This window comes from Quercus suber, unplaced genomic scaffold (genome assembly GCF_002906115.3).
Source record: "Quercus suber isolate HL8 unplaced genomic scaffold, Cork oak 2.0 scaffold_154, whole genome shotgun sequence".
Lineage (NCBI taxonomy): Eukaryota > Viridiplantae > Streptophyta > Magnoliopsida > Fagales > Fagaceae > Quercus > Quercus suber.
Genome location: NW_027069615.1, coordinates 990,944 through 1,011,647, shown reverse-complemented (window position 1 = coordinate 1,011,647; position 20,704 = coordinate 990,944). Strand labels below are relative to the sequence as shown.

Genomic DNA, 20,704 nt, shown 5'->3' with positions numbered 1-20,704 from the left:
CTCATTTTGAGAATACTAAATATTTTATACACACACACACATGGGGAGGGGGAGAAAGTTTTTAAAGAAACTTAAGTGGTATATATCAAAAGGGCCTAACTCTTGAATATACAATACAGGCTTTAAACCTTTTAACTCAACTCATTTTCAATGTGGGATTAACCCACTATTTTTTATCACATTAACTAACAACTTAGTGGCTACAAATACATTATTACCAAAACATTGTACACGACCTCCTCCTTTCCCCAACCTTTCTCCTCTCTCAACACCTCTTTATTATGTATGTTCTCTTTGAATCTATTATAATCAACAAGCTTAGTATTTATGATGGAAAGTTTTTATTTTTCTCTGCATTTTTGTTTTTTATCTCTACTATCAAAGATACTCTCTCTATCTTTGATTTCATTTTTCTATAATCATGTTCTTCAATTTGTTTTAATGCTTTGTGTTTTATAGATTGCTTTCTTTGTAAATATATGAAAATTCAAGTTGAACAATCATTTAAAATTTTATTGCATTTTTCTTTTTGATCTCTCTCTCTCTCTCTCTCTCTCTCTCTTCTCTCTCTCTCATTTTGATCTATAATCTTGATCTTTGATTTGTTCTAATGCTTTGTGTTTTATAGATTATTTTCTTTGAATATGAAAATTTAGGTTGACCAATCATTTTGGAGCTAAAGTTCTCAAAATTTATACATTTTCAAAATTAATTGTAACTTAACAATAATCATAGGATCATCAGTTTTCACTACCATGACTTTACACATTCTTGAACCTAAATGTAACTTATAATTGAAAATACATGTAATAAAATAGCCTGGGTAGAGACACCATTTGTTTAATTTTAGTTTATATTCACCTGAAAGAAAAAAAAAAAAAAAAAAGGGTTCCTATTCCACCACTATAGTTTCAACAGGACAGCCTGAAAGGTCTCGGGCGGTTCGAGAGAAAGAACTTGCACGTTTTTTGCAAAACGTTTTTGAGAGTGCCAAGCGGAAAGAGGTTGTTGATTTGAGTGTTGAGCTTATGAAGCTAACAAATAATATCTTGTGTAAGATGATGGCAAGCACAAGTTGTTCAGAAAAAGGTGATGAAGCTGAAAGGATTAGAAAGATAATGAAAGACATCTTTAGGGTTGGTTCAAAGGTATTTTTTGGAAATATGTTGGGACCCTTTGGTGTATTGGCTTTCTGGTTGTTTGGAAAGCAAGCCATAAGAGAAGTTAAGGATTGATGAGCTCTTGGAAGGGATGTTGAAGGAGCATGAAGATCAGATTGGGAAGAAAGACACTCAAGATTTTATGGATATATTATTGAAGGTGTATCAAGATGGCAAGGCTGAGGTTAAAATGACCAGAAACAATATCAAGGCTTTTTCAAACTGTAAGTTTTTTTTAATTTTTTTAATTTTTAATTTAATTTTATTTAATTTCATCATTATTATTATTATTATTTGCTTTAGGCTTTCAATTAACGGCTGGTTCCCTTTCTTAGTTTATAGAAACAACAGGGGAAAAAAAAATCCTATTAGGCCGTGCTTTTACATTGTTTTAATTCAATCCATTAACCTTGGAAATTGTTAAATTGACCTTAAAAGGAGAAAAAAAAAAAAAAATAGAGTTCCAAAACCATGACTCATTGGAGATAACACACACATATCTATATATATATAATAATAGGTGAAGCTAAGAGAAAATCCGGATTCTCAATTTTGCGCCACTTGTCATAACCAAAATTCAAAAAAAAATTTAATTAGATTATAAATTTGACTTCAATTTTGTGTCATGTTTCTTATCTAAATTTTCTAATTTTTATGCCAAAATAAATGATGCATTAACATTTAACACGGAAGCCAAGAAAACCACAATGATAATGCTCATTGGCCTAAGTAAAAACATCTTACCTGCACACTTTTATAGATATTATAAATTGGACTCCAATTTTGTGTCATGTATTTTATCTAAATTTTCTAATTTTTGTGCTCAAATAAATGATGCATTAACATTTAACACAGAAGCCAAGAAAACCACAATAATAATACTTATTGGCCTAAGCAAGAACATTTCACATGCACACTTTTATGGGTGATCTTAATAGAGTCTGGAGCTCTTCTAATTACACAATCAGAACCAAGGAGTCCAACGAGAAAGACTATAAAAGTAAAACATCATCTCCTCCTAATTCCATATTGTCATCCCATGTCTCCTCCTCTTTCAATCTCTACCAACTAGATCCACACACTACCCTCTCCTCCTCCTTACAGATTTCTTAGAGTAAGGCCGGGTTCAAACACAATGTTCAATCCCACTCTTCTTTACTTCACACTCTCATACATTAGCGCTTTCTTAGAGTAAGGCCGGGTTCAAACACAATGTTCAATCCCACTCTTCTTTACTTCACACTCTCATACATTAGCGCTTCATTGGCGCCTCCAAGAAGATTCCAAGTTCAATGATCAGTTCTTATTTTTTTAATAGTTTTTAGTATGTCTAGATTAAGATTTAGTTAATTTATAATCATATATATTATATTAAGTTGAAGTTCAATTTTAGAATTCAAATCGAATCAAATTAATTTCTAATTGTAGTTTAATTTTGTGCTATGTGTCCAACTTGATTTTTAAATGTTGGTGTTAAGTTAGTTCCCTGTCTTTCTACTGTAATTTTTTATTTAGATTGTTACAATTTAATTCGAAATTTTATTTGAATTTTCCTATTGTTGTTACTATCATATATTATCATTCCAATTGTTCAATTAGAATCTGAAATTGGAGTCCAATTTTACTATACACGTGTACAATCTAATTATTTTTAATTTTGCTGTCATGTGCAGAATCCAATGAGATAAAATTAATAACACATTAAACACTCATGTTTTGGGAATCAGTAGTACCAATCTAAATCCATTGGACCTGATTCGTGATAATGCAACTATGAAGGATGTATAAAAACACGCACAAACCCATCTTTCTATAAAAAGAGATTGGAGAGAATTTCTTTTATTAGCCATGGAATTTCAGAAGTTTTTTCTTCACACAAATGCTCATCATGTTACAAAATGACCTATTATAAAACTACAAAATGAGTACAACTCTAAGGGTTTTTTTTTTTTTTTTTTTTATAAATTTTTTAAGCTATGAAAATTTCAATCACCAATAGAGATTGAAGATTCATAAGTGTGATTTTTTTTTTTTTTTTTTTTATAAATTTTTTAAGCTATGAAAATTTCAATCACCAATAGAGATTGAAGATTCATAAGTGTGAATGGATCTTTTGGATAAACATTGTCACCAACGTTCATCTTTCTGTGTAAAATATATATACTGCTAAGTTTTGTTAATGAAATTTTCTAGTTAATAATATGAATTTAGACTTAATTGAGCCTTTTAAACATGAATAAACTCATGATTAATAATATATCCATTCTCGTGCGGTAGCACGGGGCTACATACTAGTATATATATAAACACACACATTTAAGACCTCCAATTCACATTCAGCCATTTCAAAGACATTGAAGAAATGAAGAATTTTACTAGGGACACCAAATTTAACATAAATAAATAAATAAATAATAAAAAAATTGCACACCACTCATATTTCAGTTTACTTGAAATACACTATAATATAAAAGCTGTGAGAGGGCGTGGACTTTTTTCTGCAATTTGGGTGTGTGTGTGTGTGTGTATATATTGTGACACACATAGGGGTGGCAAATTTCACCCAAATCTATTAACCCAACTATGACCCACCTAATTTGGGTATGTCTTAATCCCTAATTAAACATTTGGGTTAAATGGGTCTTAATGCATAAATCCACTAAGCACCCACTAAACCATGTAAAACTTAATATGTTAAAAATAAAATGAAAGATAAATCCCTAACTTAATCCAACAACCAAGTGAACCAATTAGTTGCCAAACATCATCTTTTCTTTTTTCTCATTGATTTTCTTGGGGTTTCTTTTTCACATTTCCTTAGCTCAATTTCATGAAAAAATTTTGATTACCTCTTGATTCAATTGGGAAAGAGCAGAAAAATTAGTTGAGAAAATTTTGGTTAAGTTAAGAGATAGAGGATTCTCTAGAAGAAGCGCACATTTTGCTCAACAATTGGTTGAAATTTTCTTGTAATTGATTCATGGTCAAAGTCTTCTCAATCTTTTTAAGAGGTTCTGAATTTTTTTTTATTCTTTTATTTTATTTTATTATTGACATGTTTTGTTTTAGAGAAAGTGTGGTGAGAAAATTGTGAAACTTTGTCAGATCTGAGAAAGCATATCAAAATAAAGCCTACTCTAAATTTAACTTGAGTATTTGAGTGATTTTCACTCTTAAATTGGAACTGTGAGATCGAAGTCAAAAAGTGAATTTTTCTTTTGTTTTTATCAGTTTTCTTAGAAACCTAACAATGTGTGAAGTTTACATTTGTTTTCTAAGTTTTCTCAGAATGAAACGGTGGATATATTAGTTTTCTCGAAAACAACTGTGGGTATTTTGGAAGTTTTCTTTTGTTTTTCTCAAGTTTTTTGGAAACCAAATATTGGGTGAATTTTCATTTTATTTTTCTTATTTTTTTGAAAATGTATATTAGTTTTCAAAAGAAAAAAGGTAAAAAAAACAGTGGGTGTTTAGGTAATAATTCTTTTTAGTGAAATATATTTCGGTAATTTACAAGTTTTTGTTATTTGTAAGTAAATATATAAATATATAAATCTAATAATAAGTTATATGGGTGGGTTGAGTCCCGCCCAAATTATAATGGGTTAGGTGGGTAACAGATATTTAATTTATATTTATATGAGTCATAAAATTGAGTACATGACTTATTTATGACCAACCCAAAAGCTACCTAACATGCCCAAATATTGCCACCCCTAATTGTGAGAGTGTACATCCACGGATAATGAAGGCCAAAAACTGTTAGAGACCCTGTACTTGTTAATCCAACGCTCTCCATACCATATAAATACTTTCCTATATCACAAACATCCATGTCAAGGATTTCCTTATGCCTGCACTTACCTATCTAAAAAGAAAAATATGTTAGAGAACTTCAAATTGGACTATGCTTCAAAGAAACTGTGACAATTTTTTCATGGTAATACATGACAAACGGTTTATATAAGTTTAAGTTAACCTTGAGTTCAGTATGACTTAGATTAATTGCAAGAAAATTTTTTTAACAAGTTCAAGCATACAAATTAGTAATTTAATTGGGTTCAACTCTTACTATGTTCTCTCATCTACTCAAATGTTGCACTTTTACTAGGATCTTTTTGTCGGAAGTACTGGTACCTCATCGGAGGTCATTCTATGGACAATAACTGAGCTCATCAACCATCCTTCTGTATTCAACAAGGTTAGAGAGGAGATAAATTTAGTGGTTGGTAGTACTAGACTAGTCGACGAATCGGATGTTGAGAATCTCCCCTACCTGCCAGCAGTTGTAAAGGAAACACTACGACTATATCCACCATTGCCTGTGACAACAAGAAAATGTCGTCAAAGTTGCGAAATTAGAGGCTTTGAAATACCCCAAGAAACCATGGTGTTAATCAATTTGTATGCCATAATGAGAGATCCAAATTTATGGAACAATCCAAATGAGTTCCAACCAGAGAGATTTTTGGTTTCCTCTGAAAAACAAGAAAGTATGAAACATAAACACAATGAAACCTTTTCTTTTCTTCCTTTTGGGGTAGGGAGGAGAGCTTGCCCTAGTTCAAAGTTAGGGTTGAGTATGGCACATATGGCAGTTGCAACCATGGTTCAATGTTTCAATTGGGAAGTGGTTGGATCCAATGCAACCATGGTTCAATGTATTTTTAGCGACGAAAATTAGTGAGGAAATATTTTTCGTCGCTAAAAATACAGATTTAGTGACGAAATATGAATTTCGTCACTAATAGTGAAAAAAATTATAACATTTAGCGACGAAAAATAAATTTCGTCGCTATTGTGATCTAAAAAATAGGCGCCAGTGGAGGGAAATTTTGGCGCAAGTTTAATTAAGCTATAGTGACGAAATATTTTGTCACTAAAAGTTGAAATTTTTAGTGACGAAATATTTCGTCACTGTAGGTATTGCTGTGATAGTATTAGTGATGAAAATTATTTCGTCGCTATAAGGAAGAATTAGTGACGAAAACTATTCGTCACTAAAAATAATAATGGTTTTGCACTTAAATGTTTTTAGTGACGAAATCATAATTCGTCACTAAAAGTATGCTACAGCGACGAAAGTTGAATTTCGTCGCTAAAAATCTGAACAAAATATGGTCTCTATAGTGACGTAAATAAAATTCGTCGCTAAAAGTGTAACAAATTATGGGCCCTCTTGTGACGAAACAAAAATTTGTCACTAAAAGTGGGCAATAGTGACGAAAACATTTCGTCGCTAAAGACCACTTTTAGTGACGAAACTGATATTTCGTCGCTATTTCCCACTTCTAGTGACGAATTTCAATTTCGTCACTAAAAGTGGTCTTTAGCGACGAAATATTTTAGTCGCTAAATACCACTATAAATACTCCAAACCAAAAATAACACTCACCCACTCAGCAGAACAAAAAACACTCACCCACTCAAATTTTCAGTCAAAAACACAGAGAAACCCAAAAAAAAAAAAAAAAGAAACCTCATCATCATCGATAAAGCCTACCATCGCCGATAAAGCGATCTGGGCTTTCGAAATGGAGAAAGCCCAAATCGCCGTCGCGGCACTTGAAATCACCGTCGCGACGCTTGAGCTCGCGATCGCGACGGTTGAGCTCACCGTCGCGGCACTTGAGCTCGCGCCGTCGCGATGCTTGAGGTCGCGCCTCAGCAACGCTTGAGCTCGCGCCGTCGCGACGCTTGAGCTCGCGCCGTTGCGACGCTTGAGCTCGCGCCGTTGCGACGCTTGAGCTCGCGCCGTTGCGACACTTGAGCTCGCCATCGCAACGCTTGAGCTCGCGCCGTTGCGGCGCTTTAGTTCGCCGTTCATAGCGCTTCAGAAGCCCAGACAGCGACGCTTCAGATTGTCGTTCGCTACGCTTCATCTCGCCGGCAACACTTCATCCTTTTGCAGTTGGCGATGCTTCATCGGCGACACTTCAGATCGGAGATGCTTCATCCTTCTGCAGTTGGCGACGCTTTCGGCGACGCTTCAGTTCGCGACCCTTCGGTATTTTTTTTTTTCCCTTTTGAGTTAATTTTTTTGTTAATTTTTGTTTAATGATTCTAAATGCTTGATGTTAATTTTTTTGTTTAATGATTCTAGTTCCTTTAGTTATTTTTTTGTTTGATACAGAAATGGATATATGCATTTTTGTTTAGTTTGGGTACGAGTGAAAAGTGATAACCCATACCAAAATCTACATTTTGTACTTTCAGGAATTGGGTCAACATCCAGACTACATACCAAGGTGCTTTCAGGTCAGTTTCTATACTATGTTTCTTTCTGTTTTGTGCTTAAATAAGCAAAAATTGCTATGTGGGTCTCTGAACTTAGTTTTGATGGTAATGGTGGTTTCTATTGAATGAATTTCTTGGATGGGTTCTCAATCTTAGAAAGTTTAGGGATTGAAAACTTTTATGGGAATTTAGGATAATTGTTAAATACATGGGGTGATAGATTAGTATTCACTATTTAGGAATCTATATTTATTTTAGAACTCTTTTCAGAATGTCAAAAGGGGCAATGAATTATAAAGACAAATCTGACAATGGGTAATGTGGTGTAGGAGAACCATCAAAGTTATGGATGTAAGTTTTGAATTAGACCAATTGGACAATGGTCTATTCACTCAAAAACATTGAGTTTAGTTCAGTATCAATCCATACTTTTTGGCTTTTATATATATGTTTGGCTTTCCAATGAAAGTTGAAGTATTTGTAAATTCAACTCTAGAAACATAATAATGCCTTCTCCTAATGATATAGCGCCCCTTGTACGAGCTTTTCTTTAACTTTGTGGTGGTATGTCAAGCTTTTCTTTAACTTTTGTACTTATGAATTTAACTTTTTCTTTTGCAGGCTAAATACACATTGTTTGCAGTAACTTTGGATTTTTTTTAAAGTTGTAAACTTAGCTTGAGCAAAGTAAGTAAATTCTAGTTAAAAACTTATAAAACTGTATACTTGTGATGTTGGAAATTGAATTTGTGGTGGTATGTTGTGTTGTTGCAAGTGGGTGGCTTGCATAATGTTATAAGGTGGTTTAAACTAATATTGGAAGTGTTTTTCATTTCTTGGAAATGATAATGAGTATTGTTAATTAGATGTGATAAATAATATTTTATTTGATTTAAATACTTGTAAAACTCTATACTTGTGATGTTAGAAATTGGTTTTGTGGTGGGTTGTTGGGTTAGAGCAAGCGGGTGGCTTGCATGATGTTATAAGGTGAGTTAAATTCATATTGGAAGTGTTTTTCATTTCTTGCAAATGTTAATGAATATTGTTAATTAGAAGTGATGAATAGTATTTTATTTGATTTAAATACTTATAAAACTCTATTGGGAGTTTTATTGGGGTTAAATTCATATGGATCGATTATTCTATTGGGGTTAAATTCATATTGGATCGATTATTCTATTGGTTTTGTGGTATTGTTGTATTGAAGCAAGCAGGTGGCTTGCATGGTGTTATAATGTGGGTTAAACTAATATTAGAAGTGTTTTTCATTTCTTGCAAATGTTAATGAGTATTGTTGATTAGATGTGATGAATAATATTTTATTTCATTTCAATACTTGTAAAACTTTATATATGTGATGTTGGAAATTGGTTTAAGGATTAATATAGACTTGTGCATTCATGTATGAGATAGAACTTTATCTAAGTAGCTTATAGACTTATATGTTAAAATATATTATACATGAGTTGTCCTTATTTTACTAAAGTAGCATTCATCTTATAATTGTAGTCAAACATGGATAAAAGTTGAATGACAATAGGTAAGACACCCGATGGCAGATTAATCCATCCATATATTAGTACTTTATTTGCTTTCTACAATTTATACATTAAGAGTTGTGATTTTAATTTATTGGTTAATGCATTGTTAGAAATGTTTCTTATAACATAGTTAATGTTTTTACTTTACGATTTTAACGAAATATTGTTTTTATATTTGTGCAGATTTCTTATTAGTGGCTTTTAGGGGATTTACTTTTGGCATTACTTGAAGACATATGAGGACATCATTCGTTAGTTCTAAAATAGGGTTTAGGTAGAGTTATTGTATGTATTGCAAACAATTATTGTATGGAATGAGTTTGAATTGGATACTTGTTTTATTTTTTACTTGTGGAATGTATGGATCTTTTTTTTTTTTATAAATGTGTTGAAATAAATGTGTTATTCAAATGTGAGGTTTAAATAATGTAATGACAAGTTACAGGTTAATATCAAAGCCATGAAAAAAATGAAAATAGAAAATAAGTTTTAGTGACAAATTTTTTCATCATAAATATAGCAATAAAAATTTGTTTTAGTGACCAAAATTTCGTCACTAAATATAGCAAAATTTTGTAAGAAATGGTTTTAGTGATGAAAATTTTCATCATTATATGTGCCTAAATTTTTTTTAAAAATAGTTTTAGTAACGAATTTTTTCGTCACTAGATGTACCCGAACATAGTTCTAGTGATGAAATTATTTGTCACTAAATATGATTTAGTAAACTAAAGTGTTTTTAGTGACGAGATATTTTCGTCATTGAATAGTGTTTTTAGTGAGGAAAACATTTAGTGACGAAACGTTTTCGTCACTAAAAGTTCTTCTTTTTTAAAATCAAATCGGACTTTTAGTGACGAATTTTTTCGTCACTAGGACTTTTAGTGACGGGGCTACAGTGACAAAATGAGTTTTGTCACTAAAAGTCCAATTTCGTCACTAAAGGTCCTTAGTGATGAAAAACTGGACTTTTAGTGACGAATTTTTTCGTCACTAAAAATACATTTTGTTGTAGTGGGAGGTGGAGGAGAGAATAAGGCTAAGGTTAATATTGAAGTTTCAAAAGGCGCTTTTATTCACAAGGCTCATCCACTTAAATGCCTTCCAATTGTTAAATTCAACCCATTTGATTGTGTGATGTGAGTTTGTTTCCTTTCACACAATCTGCTGCTTCAAGCACATGCAGTAAAAATAAATGCTTTTTATGTAATTCTACGATCAATATTGTACTACTAGTTGAAAATAAATCTTGCTTTTATTAGATAAAGTTTATTTGTAAAGGGAAGTTAGTTTTTAACAATTTAATATGTGAGAAAAACATATAGAAATGTAATCCAATCATGACATGCATGTTAAAAACATATAGAACATGTAATTTAACCATAGAATTTTCAAAATATGAATTCAATAAAAACTTATTTAGTAATGTAACATTGATTAGAGTTATATCAAGTGTAACTTGAATCCGAGAGAGAGAGAGAGAGAGAGAGAGAGAGAGAGAGAGAGTAATTTAGGTGATCATGCATGGTTGCCTTGTAGGCTGGTCTGTAAATTGAAGACTAGCACAAGGTGTAAATGCATTAATAGAAAAATGGTGTACTTATATAAATATATATATATATAGTCATTTTCCAATTGTTGTAGCGTTTTAATACTAAATAATTAAAATAAATAAATTTGACAACATAAATGTAAAGATATGTGAGTTAGTATGGAAGATAAGAAGTTTTTTTTTAAGAAGAAGAAGATAAGTCAACAACTTGATTAATTAATTAGGTTAAACAATTTGAGTATACAATGGTCTAAACGAACTAACATTTAGACTCAAGTGAGTTGGCTTTTAAGTTCGAAAACAAGACATCAATTGATTTTTTGTATAGACAGGATTCAAAACCATATTGGTAAAATACTTTTGTCACAAGAAGTTCCATTTTTTAGGTAGAGTGATATCTCTCTCTTGTGTGTATGTGTGACTTAGGATGAGTTTGACATCAGCTTTAAACTTTAGATTTTAGTTTTTATTTCTATGTACAACTTTTTAAAAATTCAATTTTTTTTTTTCTCACATTTTCAAATTTTTTTAAGGTAGTAGTTTACCATACTTTTAGTAAAAAGCTTTTGACAAAAAGTTGGATAAGTTGTTTCCAAAAAGACCCTTAGTCCATAAATATGTTACATCAAGTGGTTACACAAAGCTACTATAATTGTAGAGACGCCATTGATCAGTTTGGAAGAACAAGAGAGTCGTGGGATGAATTGCTAATTTTTCTCATTAACTAATAAATTTAGGTATGACTTGTACGTTGACATTTAATTCATCTAAATTCCTAATCTATTATGGATGACCAAATTCAAAAATGAGATTCAAATTTGGAGTCAAGATTTAATGGTGGAAGACATGACTAAGAAGGAAACTTTAATTTTCAAAAGGTTTGCATTAGGAAAATTTCAAGAGATTGTTATGGGTGGTAGATAATTGATAAAAGAGATTAAATTCTATAAGGATGAGGTATAAAACTCATGTTTTACACTATCCAATAAGTGATAATCATATTAGTATTTTACTTAAAATTCAATACATCCTACTATACCTAATAACATCTCGATAGATTCCCAATTTGGTTGGATTTATATATGAGTATTACAATTGATTAAGTGTGATTGTGTTTATTTTTAAATATGTAATAAAATGATGTGGCATGTTGAGATTGGAAAGGTAAAAACATGGGTTTTATATCACATCTTTATAGAATTTAATCTCTTGATAAAAATGTTGTAAGTTAAAAAGTAAATCTATATTAGGAATAATGGTTTTAGCATTTTCGTGTCAAACAACCTTAAATACATATGTCCATAGATGAGCAATATTACTCCTTAACTTTCTTCTACCATTTTTACCATTCTTTGATTGATTACAATACTTTATATATTGAAAGAAATATCGTTTATCCTTAAATACATTAATTTCTTCTCCAAAAAACAAAAACATTAATTTTTTCCATTTAAACAAATTTATTTTATTTTAATTTCCCAAAGAATGATAGACCTGATAAGGAATTCCTCAAATATAGATGAAAGCCTAGTAGTTGTCTCCTCCCAAGGTAAACAAAAAAAAAATATATATATATATATAATATAATTGCTCTCTTTTTAATTGTCCATTTGGGGATTTATGCTACTATAGACCAATTAATGACTTTTCAAATTTCACTTATTTCTATATCAAATTAATCTTTTTTATTTATCTGTTTAGGAATTTTTATATATAGTTTTATAGTCATAATTAAATTTATTGTTTGACATTTACATACGGTGAATCTACCTCTTCATCTCCTTACTCATTCTTGAGATCCATCTGATCTACCTCCTAGATAACTCAATTTATCCGTGCTATGTTATTGTATGCATGTTTTTTTAAGATCGGGCGGGTCAGGTCGGAACTGATACCAACCCAAGACACGAATAGAACTGAATATTTGGCTTGAGCCCAGTCAGGTTGGCCATTCAGTCCTAGCAATTAGTGTCCTTATTTAAATCAAAATAATTTTGATCTAAACCCAAATAGAATCAATTAGAGCCCAACCCGTTACTAGGTCAAGCTTTTTTTTGAGATAAAAGGTAGAAATTAGGTAAAGTTTTAAAGTTCTGTTTTCCCTAGGTTTTCACTTTTGAGATAAAGAGAAAAACAGTGCTCGACAGAGAAATCAATCAAACATGGAGAGTCTACCGCAACACTTGTTGGAAGAAATATTGTTTAAGGGTTTCAGTGAAATCTATGATTTGTTTTAGGTGCGTAAAAAAGTCATGGCACACTCTTTTCCAAGACCTTACTTTCATCACCAAACACTTCCGCCACCATCTCTCTTATAAACGCCCTATAAGGTGCGACCGCAACAAAAACATGAGATGCATTCTTTACATGGTCAAAAAGCTTTGCGGCCCAAGTACTAACACGTTGCTGCGCTTTCATTTTGATGATGATCTTGATGATGGTGGTTTTGTTTTTTTTTTTATCGAGGGATTTAGCATGTATTTTGACCGAATTGACATATGTGTTTGTATCAATGCATAATATGCCTTGGACATTCCTCCGTTGGCTTCATTTTATGGAATTCGGAAATCAAAGAATTTAAGGATGTTCCCGCACCTCCTAGCCCTAACGTTGGTTACCATAAGAGCACTTGTGCATTTGGTTATGATCACTATTCTAATGAATTCAAAGTTGTTAGCATCTACACTAATGGCTTGTTTGGAAGTTTAGAGAGGGAGGAGAGTAGAGGGGAGTAGAGGGGAGGGGAGTAGTGGGGAGGAGAGTAGAGGAAAATGATTCCCCTCCACCTTATTTGGATGTTTTTAAAATTAGTAAGGGGGAAGGGAGTAATTAGTCATTCCCCTTGTGTAATTTTGTTAATATAATAAGGGTAAATTAGGTAATTTATTTGGTCAATAGTTTATGTACTCTACTCTCTCTCCAAATCTCTCCAATTTGGGAGAATTAAAAATGGGAGGCTAGAGGGAGTTGAAACCCCTCCAAACCCTTCCCCCTCCTTCCTTAAAAAACTTTCAAACAAGGTAATTAGATTACTCTCCCTCCCTCTACTCTACTCCCCCTCCATTTTTAAACATCCAAACAGGCCATAAATTTCAGATACATACAGGACTTCTACCTCCAAGTGTTCAAATTTACAACGAAAGTACCGGTTACTGGAGACAAATCGATACCGTTTTTGATCAATCAGTCATTTGTTTTCCTGGTTATTATAATGAATTATTCTTCAATGGAGTTTATCATTGGACCGGCTGTATTCTCATGGATGATCGCGGGCAACATTTGGAGGCCATCATATCCTTTGACATGAGAGAAGAGGAATTTCGAACCACAAAGATGCCAGATTTTGGCGATCTTTCTCATTCCAATTACTTTGGGAAGACTTTAGGTGTGTTAGGTAATTGTATTGGTTTGATTATTTATGACAAAAGAGTGATAGAGAAAAACTTGGAGATATGGGTGATGAGAGAATATGGAGTTAAGGAATCTTGGACCAATCCATATAAAATTGGACCTATGTCAGTGATTCAGAGGGGACAAAAATTATTGATGAAGGATTGGCTTTATCTTGTTGGTAATAAGCTTCTTATCCTTAAAGATAGGGGACGATTACTCTTGTTTGACTTTGTTGCTCAAATTAAGAATTTTCATCTTAGAAATCCTCCAGACTCCTTTTCTTTATTACAGGTTATGGATTATGAGGAATACTAGTTTGAGTCACTGTCTTCCAGAGTTAGTGTGCCCCTTACTTCTATTATTGCGCATAGTCTAGTTTTCCTCCTTTCTCTTCTGATTTTTTTTTTTTTTTTTTTTTTTTTTATTATTTTAAATATTAAATTTATAATATGGTGTCAACTCCTAGAAATTTCTAATAACTATGTAATTACAATAATATATATATATATATATATATACAGTGGTGGCTCCAGGATTTGCTTTTAGGGGGGTCAATAGTGTCTTAAGCTAGGATTTTGTTGTGAGGGAGTAAAAAATAAAATGATTATTAATTTTTTTTTTTTTTTGTATATACAATTGTCATTTTACATACAATAATCTAACACAGTATTCTAAATAGTATACAATACAACTATATTGTAAAATAGTCTAAAGAAATTATTAATAGTTTAAAGATTGGTAAGAAATCAACGATAGAATGCATATAAATAAATAACTAATCATAATATTTGTCAAATTAATAATAATATATTATAATCATATGTAATATCAATTAAATAAAAATATATGATAAAAAAGAAATAGTAATACACTTAAGAGTAGGTCTGAGAGTAAACGTTAAACTAAGAAAAATAAATAGTAACTTATATAAGATTTTGCTTTTGAAGTGTATGGATTTTTTAACCACACATGTGGTCATTCTCTTGGAATTGGAGCAAGCATTAAAAGACTTTTTGGACTCAAAAAACTGTAGAACACTTATCAAACTACTTGATTAGATAGAAAGAAAATATAGAAATGAGAAAGAGAGAATGAAAAAAGAATAATAGATGTAAATACAAATCAGTTGGTTGTACAAGTGGTGTATTTTTTTGTTGACGAAGAAGTAAAGTGCAAGAAAAAAAAAATTCATTCTACCATCAACAGTAAAGTAAGCCAGAGTTCAGAGAAAATGTTTATTTATTTTTTAACAAATGAGTAATTTTAAGAGTAGTGCTATTGACAAAACATTTATGCAATAAAATCAAGATGACAAGTTGTTAAAGGTACGTAAAAAAATGATGTCAATTATGTGTTTAAATAAAAAGTCAATTACAACTTATCACTTAACCTTAATTGTAAAAATATTGTGAAAATAGCACTAATATAATCATATTTCAAGTTTATTTCAATTGGGTTTATACAAAATTTAAGTTCAGGGTGTTCAAAATTATATTTTAAGGGTAAAAAAAAAAACAAAAATTCTATAATATATATATATATATATTTTTTTTTTTGGGCCAAACCAGGGGGTTCATTTGAACCCCCTGGGCTGGCTGTGGAGCCGCCCTTGGTGATGAGAGAATATGGAGTTAAGGAATCTTGGACCAATCCATATAAAATTGGACCTATGTCAGTGATTCAGAGGGGACAAAAATTATTGATGAAGGATTGGCTTTATCTTGTTGGTAATAAACTTCTTATCCTTAAAGATAGGGGACGATTACTCTTGTTTGACTTTGTTGCTCAAATTAAGAATTTTCATCTTAGAAATCCTCCAGACTCCTTTTCTTTATTACAGGTTATGGATTATGAGGAATACTAGTTTGAGTCAGTGTCTTCCAGAGTTAGTGTGCCCCTTACTTCTATTATTGCGCATAGTCTAGTTTTCCTCCTTTCTCTTCTGATTTTTCTTTTTTTTTTTTTTTTTGATGCAATAGGATTTGAAATTCCAGGATAATTTCTCTATCATCAAGTGTAAAAGAGTCATCAAACTCCTTTTTTAATTAGTTATGATTGTTTGATTCATAGAATGTGATATTTTATCTTTGTTATGCATTGAAATTGTAATAAAATTTTAGGGGAAATAAATTATGTGAACTATTTTGGTTGTGAATCTACCTTTATCAATGCTGGCTAGACCTTTCTTCATGAAGACAGGGACTTAATTGTGTAGACTTTTCTGCAAAACATCTCTGCTATTTTTTTCTTTAATGTCTAGTTGATCAAGGAAATTTACACAAACTTGTTTGCTTTTTCAAACACTTGTAAATGGAAAAGTGGTCAGAAAGTCTATGATCGCAAGTATTGAAGATGATGGCTATCTCTTGGTTTTTACATATTTCATATACATCTTACTAGTATCTCTAATTTCATGTTTTCATATAAATTAGTTTATTATTTGATTTTGGATTAGAACAACTTTCCTGATAGCCTTGATTGGTACAAGGAAGTTGTGCTGCAATTCAGTGAAAAGGAACACAGAATAAGTTCCATGGAAAGGTAGTCTTGTATAAATTTAATTCTTAAGGAATTAAGAATCTTCAAGTTCGAGGGCTTCCAGACTTGATCCATGCATTATAGGTTACAACTTACATGGAAAGCCTAGTTTCAACTTGCTCCTAAATAATAATTTGTATACAATAGGCATTGGTTTTTTTCTTTTTTTCTTTTCTAGGTTTTCAAAATGTTTGGTTTAGAGAAGGTGATATCGCATCTTAATTAAATAGATGATGTGGTTGCCAAATTTCTATCTTTTATTCCTATTCTATCTCTAGAACTTGTTGATGGTTCAATATATTGTTAATTTTTCATGACTTGGATCTATGATAAAATTTTGGGGAAGGTAAAATTATTTGAATCATTTTGATTGTCAATCTACTTGTGGAGACAGATCTAGCTTCATGAAGACTAGTTTTTTTTTTTTTTTTTTTTGAGAAATAGCTTCATGAAGACTGGTTAATGGCTTGCAATTTGTGCATTGAAGAGTGACCGCTCGTTAAGGGATTTGTTAGAGTGTTCAACATAACATCTTACCTATTTCTTACTTTCCTGTCTATTTAGCCTAGGGATATTTACAGACATCTAGACGACAACACGAGTAAGCTCTACACTCTGGATCTAAGAGAGAAAGAGAGAGGAAGAAAAATAAAGAGAAGAATTTTTTTTCCGAATAGTTTTGAACTGTTTTTTTTTTCCAATAAAATTTAGTCTTTATTCTCAAATAGTATTAACAACAAAATTGTTTTAGAAATAGTTAACAGAAAATTTATCAATTGTAATGGACGAACAGACATGCATTGCTAACAACAATTGAAAAGACTAAGGATTAAAATGACAAAAATGTCTGAGAGTTAGCGTGCCCTTTCTTGTATTAATTATTTGTATACTATGTGCTAGTTTCTTTCTTTCCTCACTTTTTACTTATTTATTTTTTGGTTGTAGGCGGAGTTCAATCTTTGGTTCTTTATTCGACGACAACTGACTTTATCAATTGAACTAACTTGGACTCTATAGGCTAGTTTCTAAATTGATGCAACAATTTAAAAATTACGGAATCACTCAATTCTATTATAAGTTTTTGTTATGTCTAACCTCTTTGTACAAGTAATATATGAATTAAAACAACATGTTTATAAGTTCAGAGAAAAAATGATAGTAAAAATGTATGTTTTAGAACGAAAAAAAAAATAATAAAAAAAAATAAAATCTATGGTGTATGAAAAACCATAAATTGATCTAGACTGTCACTTTTTTTTTTTTAATATGCATAATAATCTCTATGACTTCAACTTTATCATAATAGTGTAGATATCACCACCACTACCAACCCAATTTATTAAATGAATATTTTTTTAATGATAGGGCTCATTTGTATAGAGATTCAAAGTATGCAAATTTTCTATATCTGCTTGTGGGGTGTGGGAGGGAAGGGTCGGGGTTCAAGTCTCCAGGAGAGAGTTTTATATATATATATATACTTAGATTAGACTAGAGTAGAATTCTATATTGTAAAAATAAAAAAAAAAATAAAAAAAATAAAAAAATCAAATTTGCACTTTTTGTGGNAAAATCAATTTGCACTTTTTGTGGTAAAATATTCACATGTAAATTGTGATTTCTTAGAATTTTTATGGACCATGCAATCAATCAATCATAATATATATATATATATATATATATATATATATATAATATTTGCAAATGAAATTGAAATACTCTTAAACCATAAGATAAGAAAAAAAATAAATAGGGACTTTTGTTTCTTTGGTTCCATATGTTTCAAGACTTTTCCATTTAAAGAATAAGGATTCTTTGTATGATTTTTTGTTCCTTTGGTTCAATGTTTCAGATAAACCTCTTACATTTCTACTCTTTTTCTTTTTTTCCTTTGGGTTAAACCACTTTTAAATTTGAGAAGACCCAAATGGATCTCAAGAGACCGTGTTTGTAACTAAAAATAGTTACAATAGAGTTTTCTTTTAGAGATAATTTATAATTTTAGTAGTATTGTAAATAGGATTTTGAAAAAGCTAGGAAGCCATGGCCACTGCTTTTATCGTGATTATATTGTCTTTATCATCGTATGAAAGCATCAATTGATTTTTTAGAACACTCGCATTAGCCTAGAGTAGTTTTAAACTAACCAAAATACTTTTTTTTTCTCAATACTTCTCTATTCAAGTAAAGTACTATTTTTTCTCTCTCCTAAATCAATAATATATATATATATATATATTTATATATCTCTCTCTCTCTTTTGATACATAGACCATCACGATTCAATAGCTTTTGATTGCGTGTAGGAATTTTTGTTGTTTGTGGACTGAATTGAAGAATGGGAGTCCATAATTAGTTGAGTTGGATGATGACTTTAGTTTAGGCAAAGGAATAGGAATGACAACGAGTCTGTTCGAGTCGGGTTTCTTAATGCCCAGACCCAACCCGCGGTCTGCCCAGAAAACCCAAACCCGCCCCGTTTATAATTGGTTTTTTTTTGGTTTTTTTTTTTTTTTTTTTTTTTTTTTTTTTTTTTTTTTTCTGCGCCCCAGACCCGCCCCGTTGAGCTCCACGGGCCCTGCCACCTCAGGCCCAATAAAAAAAAAAAAAAAAATTTGCCTGAATCTTTAAGCCATGTAGAACAGAAACCATTACAAGAACAATGCAAAACAAAGTAAAAAGCACAAAAATTCTGCTCAATACTACAGATTAGAGTCTAAGACCATAAATACAGATCAAATCTTTCATAAAAAAAACAAAAAAAATACAGATCAAATCAGAGTCTAATCCTACCTCTATTTCAACCCCTCAAAAACTCCAAAAACAAAACCATGAAAAAAACCCAACAAATCAAAGAATAAGACTATAAACACAGATCAGATCTTTCATAAAAATAAAAATACAGAACAGATCATAGTCTAAGTCGACAACTATTTCAACTCCTCCAAAAACAGAACCACGAAAAACCAACAAAAATCCCTTCTTTTTCCAATCAAGGCGAGGTGAGAGAGGTGGGAGGAACGAGCGGTGTCTACGGCGAGGTGGAGGAGTGAGTGGGGTCTGCGGCGAGATGGAGGAGTGAGTGGTGTGGTGAGGGAGGAGCTAGCGATCTCTGCGGCAAGGTGGATGAGTGAGCAGCTCGGTGAGGGAGGCAAGGACCGACGAGACAGGTAAGGTGGAGGAGGGACCGGCGGCAGCAAGTGAAAGAGAGAGAGAGTAAGGTAGAGGGAGGGGTGGCTAAGAATGAAGGAGAGAGAGAGGAGGCTGAGAGGTGAGAAATTAGGGTTAGGGAAATGATTTTTAGAAGTGAAAGAGTAGTATTTATACCTAGGGTTTTTTTTTTAATAATATTATATATACGAGTCGGGTTCGGGTTTTTTTTTAAACCCAAACCCGACCCTATTCCTTATCGGGTCGGGTAAAACTTGGTCCATTAGGGTCGGGCTGGCCGAGTATCCGCAGGTCAGGCAAAAATTGCCATCCCTACAAAGGAAGCTTCTTCGTTTATTTTTATCAACATCTTTTTGATCTTATTTTATTTTGTGCTTTTATGTTTTTTGTGTTTTTGAAGGAGAGAGACATAAAAGTTGAGCAAAATTACATATTTAGCCCTATTTTTAATGAAGGTGGGTAACAGAACTCTAATTGAGCTAACCTCAGATAGGTAAAGTGTCAAATTTCAAACCACAGGTAGGCAACTTAAATTTCAACCAAATCACAGGTGGGTAATTGTAATTTGCCCATATATTTTCTATTTCTTTCCCTTTCATAGCAAGCAACAAGTCCAATCCACGCTTATTATTGAGTGTAATCTTAAAGATACTCTTATTAAAATAAACTACTCAAATGATCTTTCTAAAAAAAGAAGGGGATCCATTTGTTTATGTTTTTGTATTTTTTTCTTAAAGGAATATCAAACTTCTATGTAACTAGTAAGGTTAATTGAGAATACTACAAGCTATGGCCAACATGACTGATTGCGAATATTACTTGGTTTGCTTTCTCCTCTTGCTCCTCTCAAGTCTCTTGTTTCACTTTATTATCAACAAGCTTCTCAAGCTTAAAACCCATCCCAAACTCCCTCTAAGCCCACCAGCTTTACCAGTTATTGGTCATCTCCACCTCCTTTCGTCAACATTTTACAAATCCTTGCAAAATCTCTCCACCCAATATGTGTTGGTGTGGGTGTATGTTCCAAACACTTTTATTCTTATTGATTTTCTAGTCGTTGGAAATTTATGAGAAAAATAGCCGTTGGGAAATTATGAGAAAAATAGCCG

The 20,704-nt window shown here is 31.8% G+C and overlaps 1 pseudogene; it reads left to right on the top strand.

Moving 5' to 3' along the window:
* Positions 1-911: 911 nt before the first annotated feature.
* LOC112004880 (cytochrome P450 705A12-like) lies at positions 912-10,084 on the top strand (annotated as a pseudogene).
* The last annotated feature ends 10,620 nt before the right edge of the window (positions 10,085-20,704 follow it).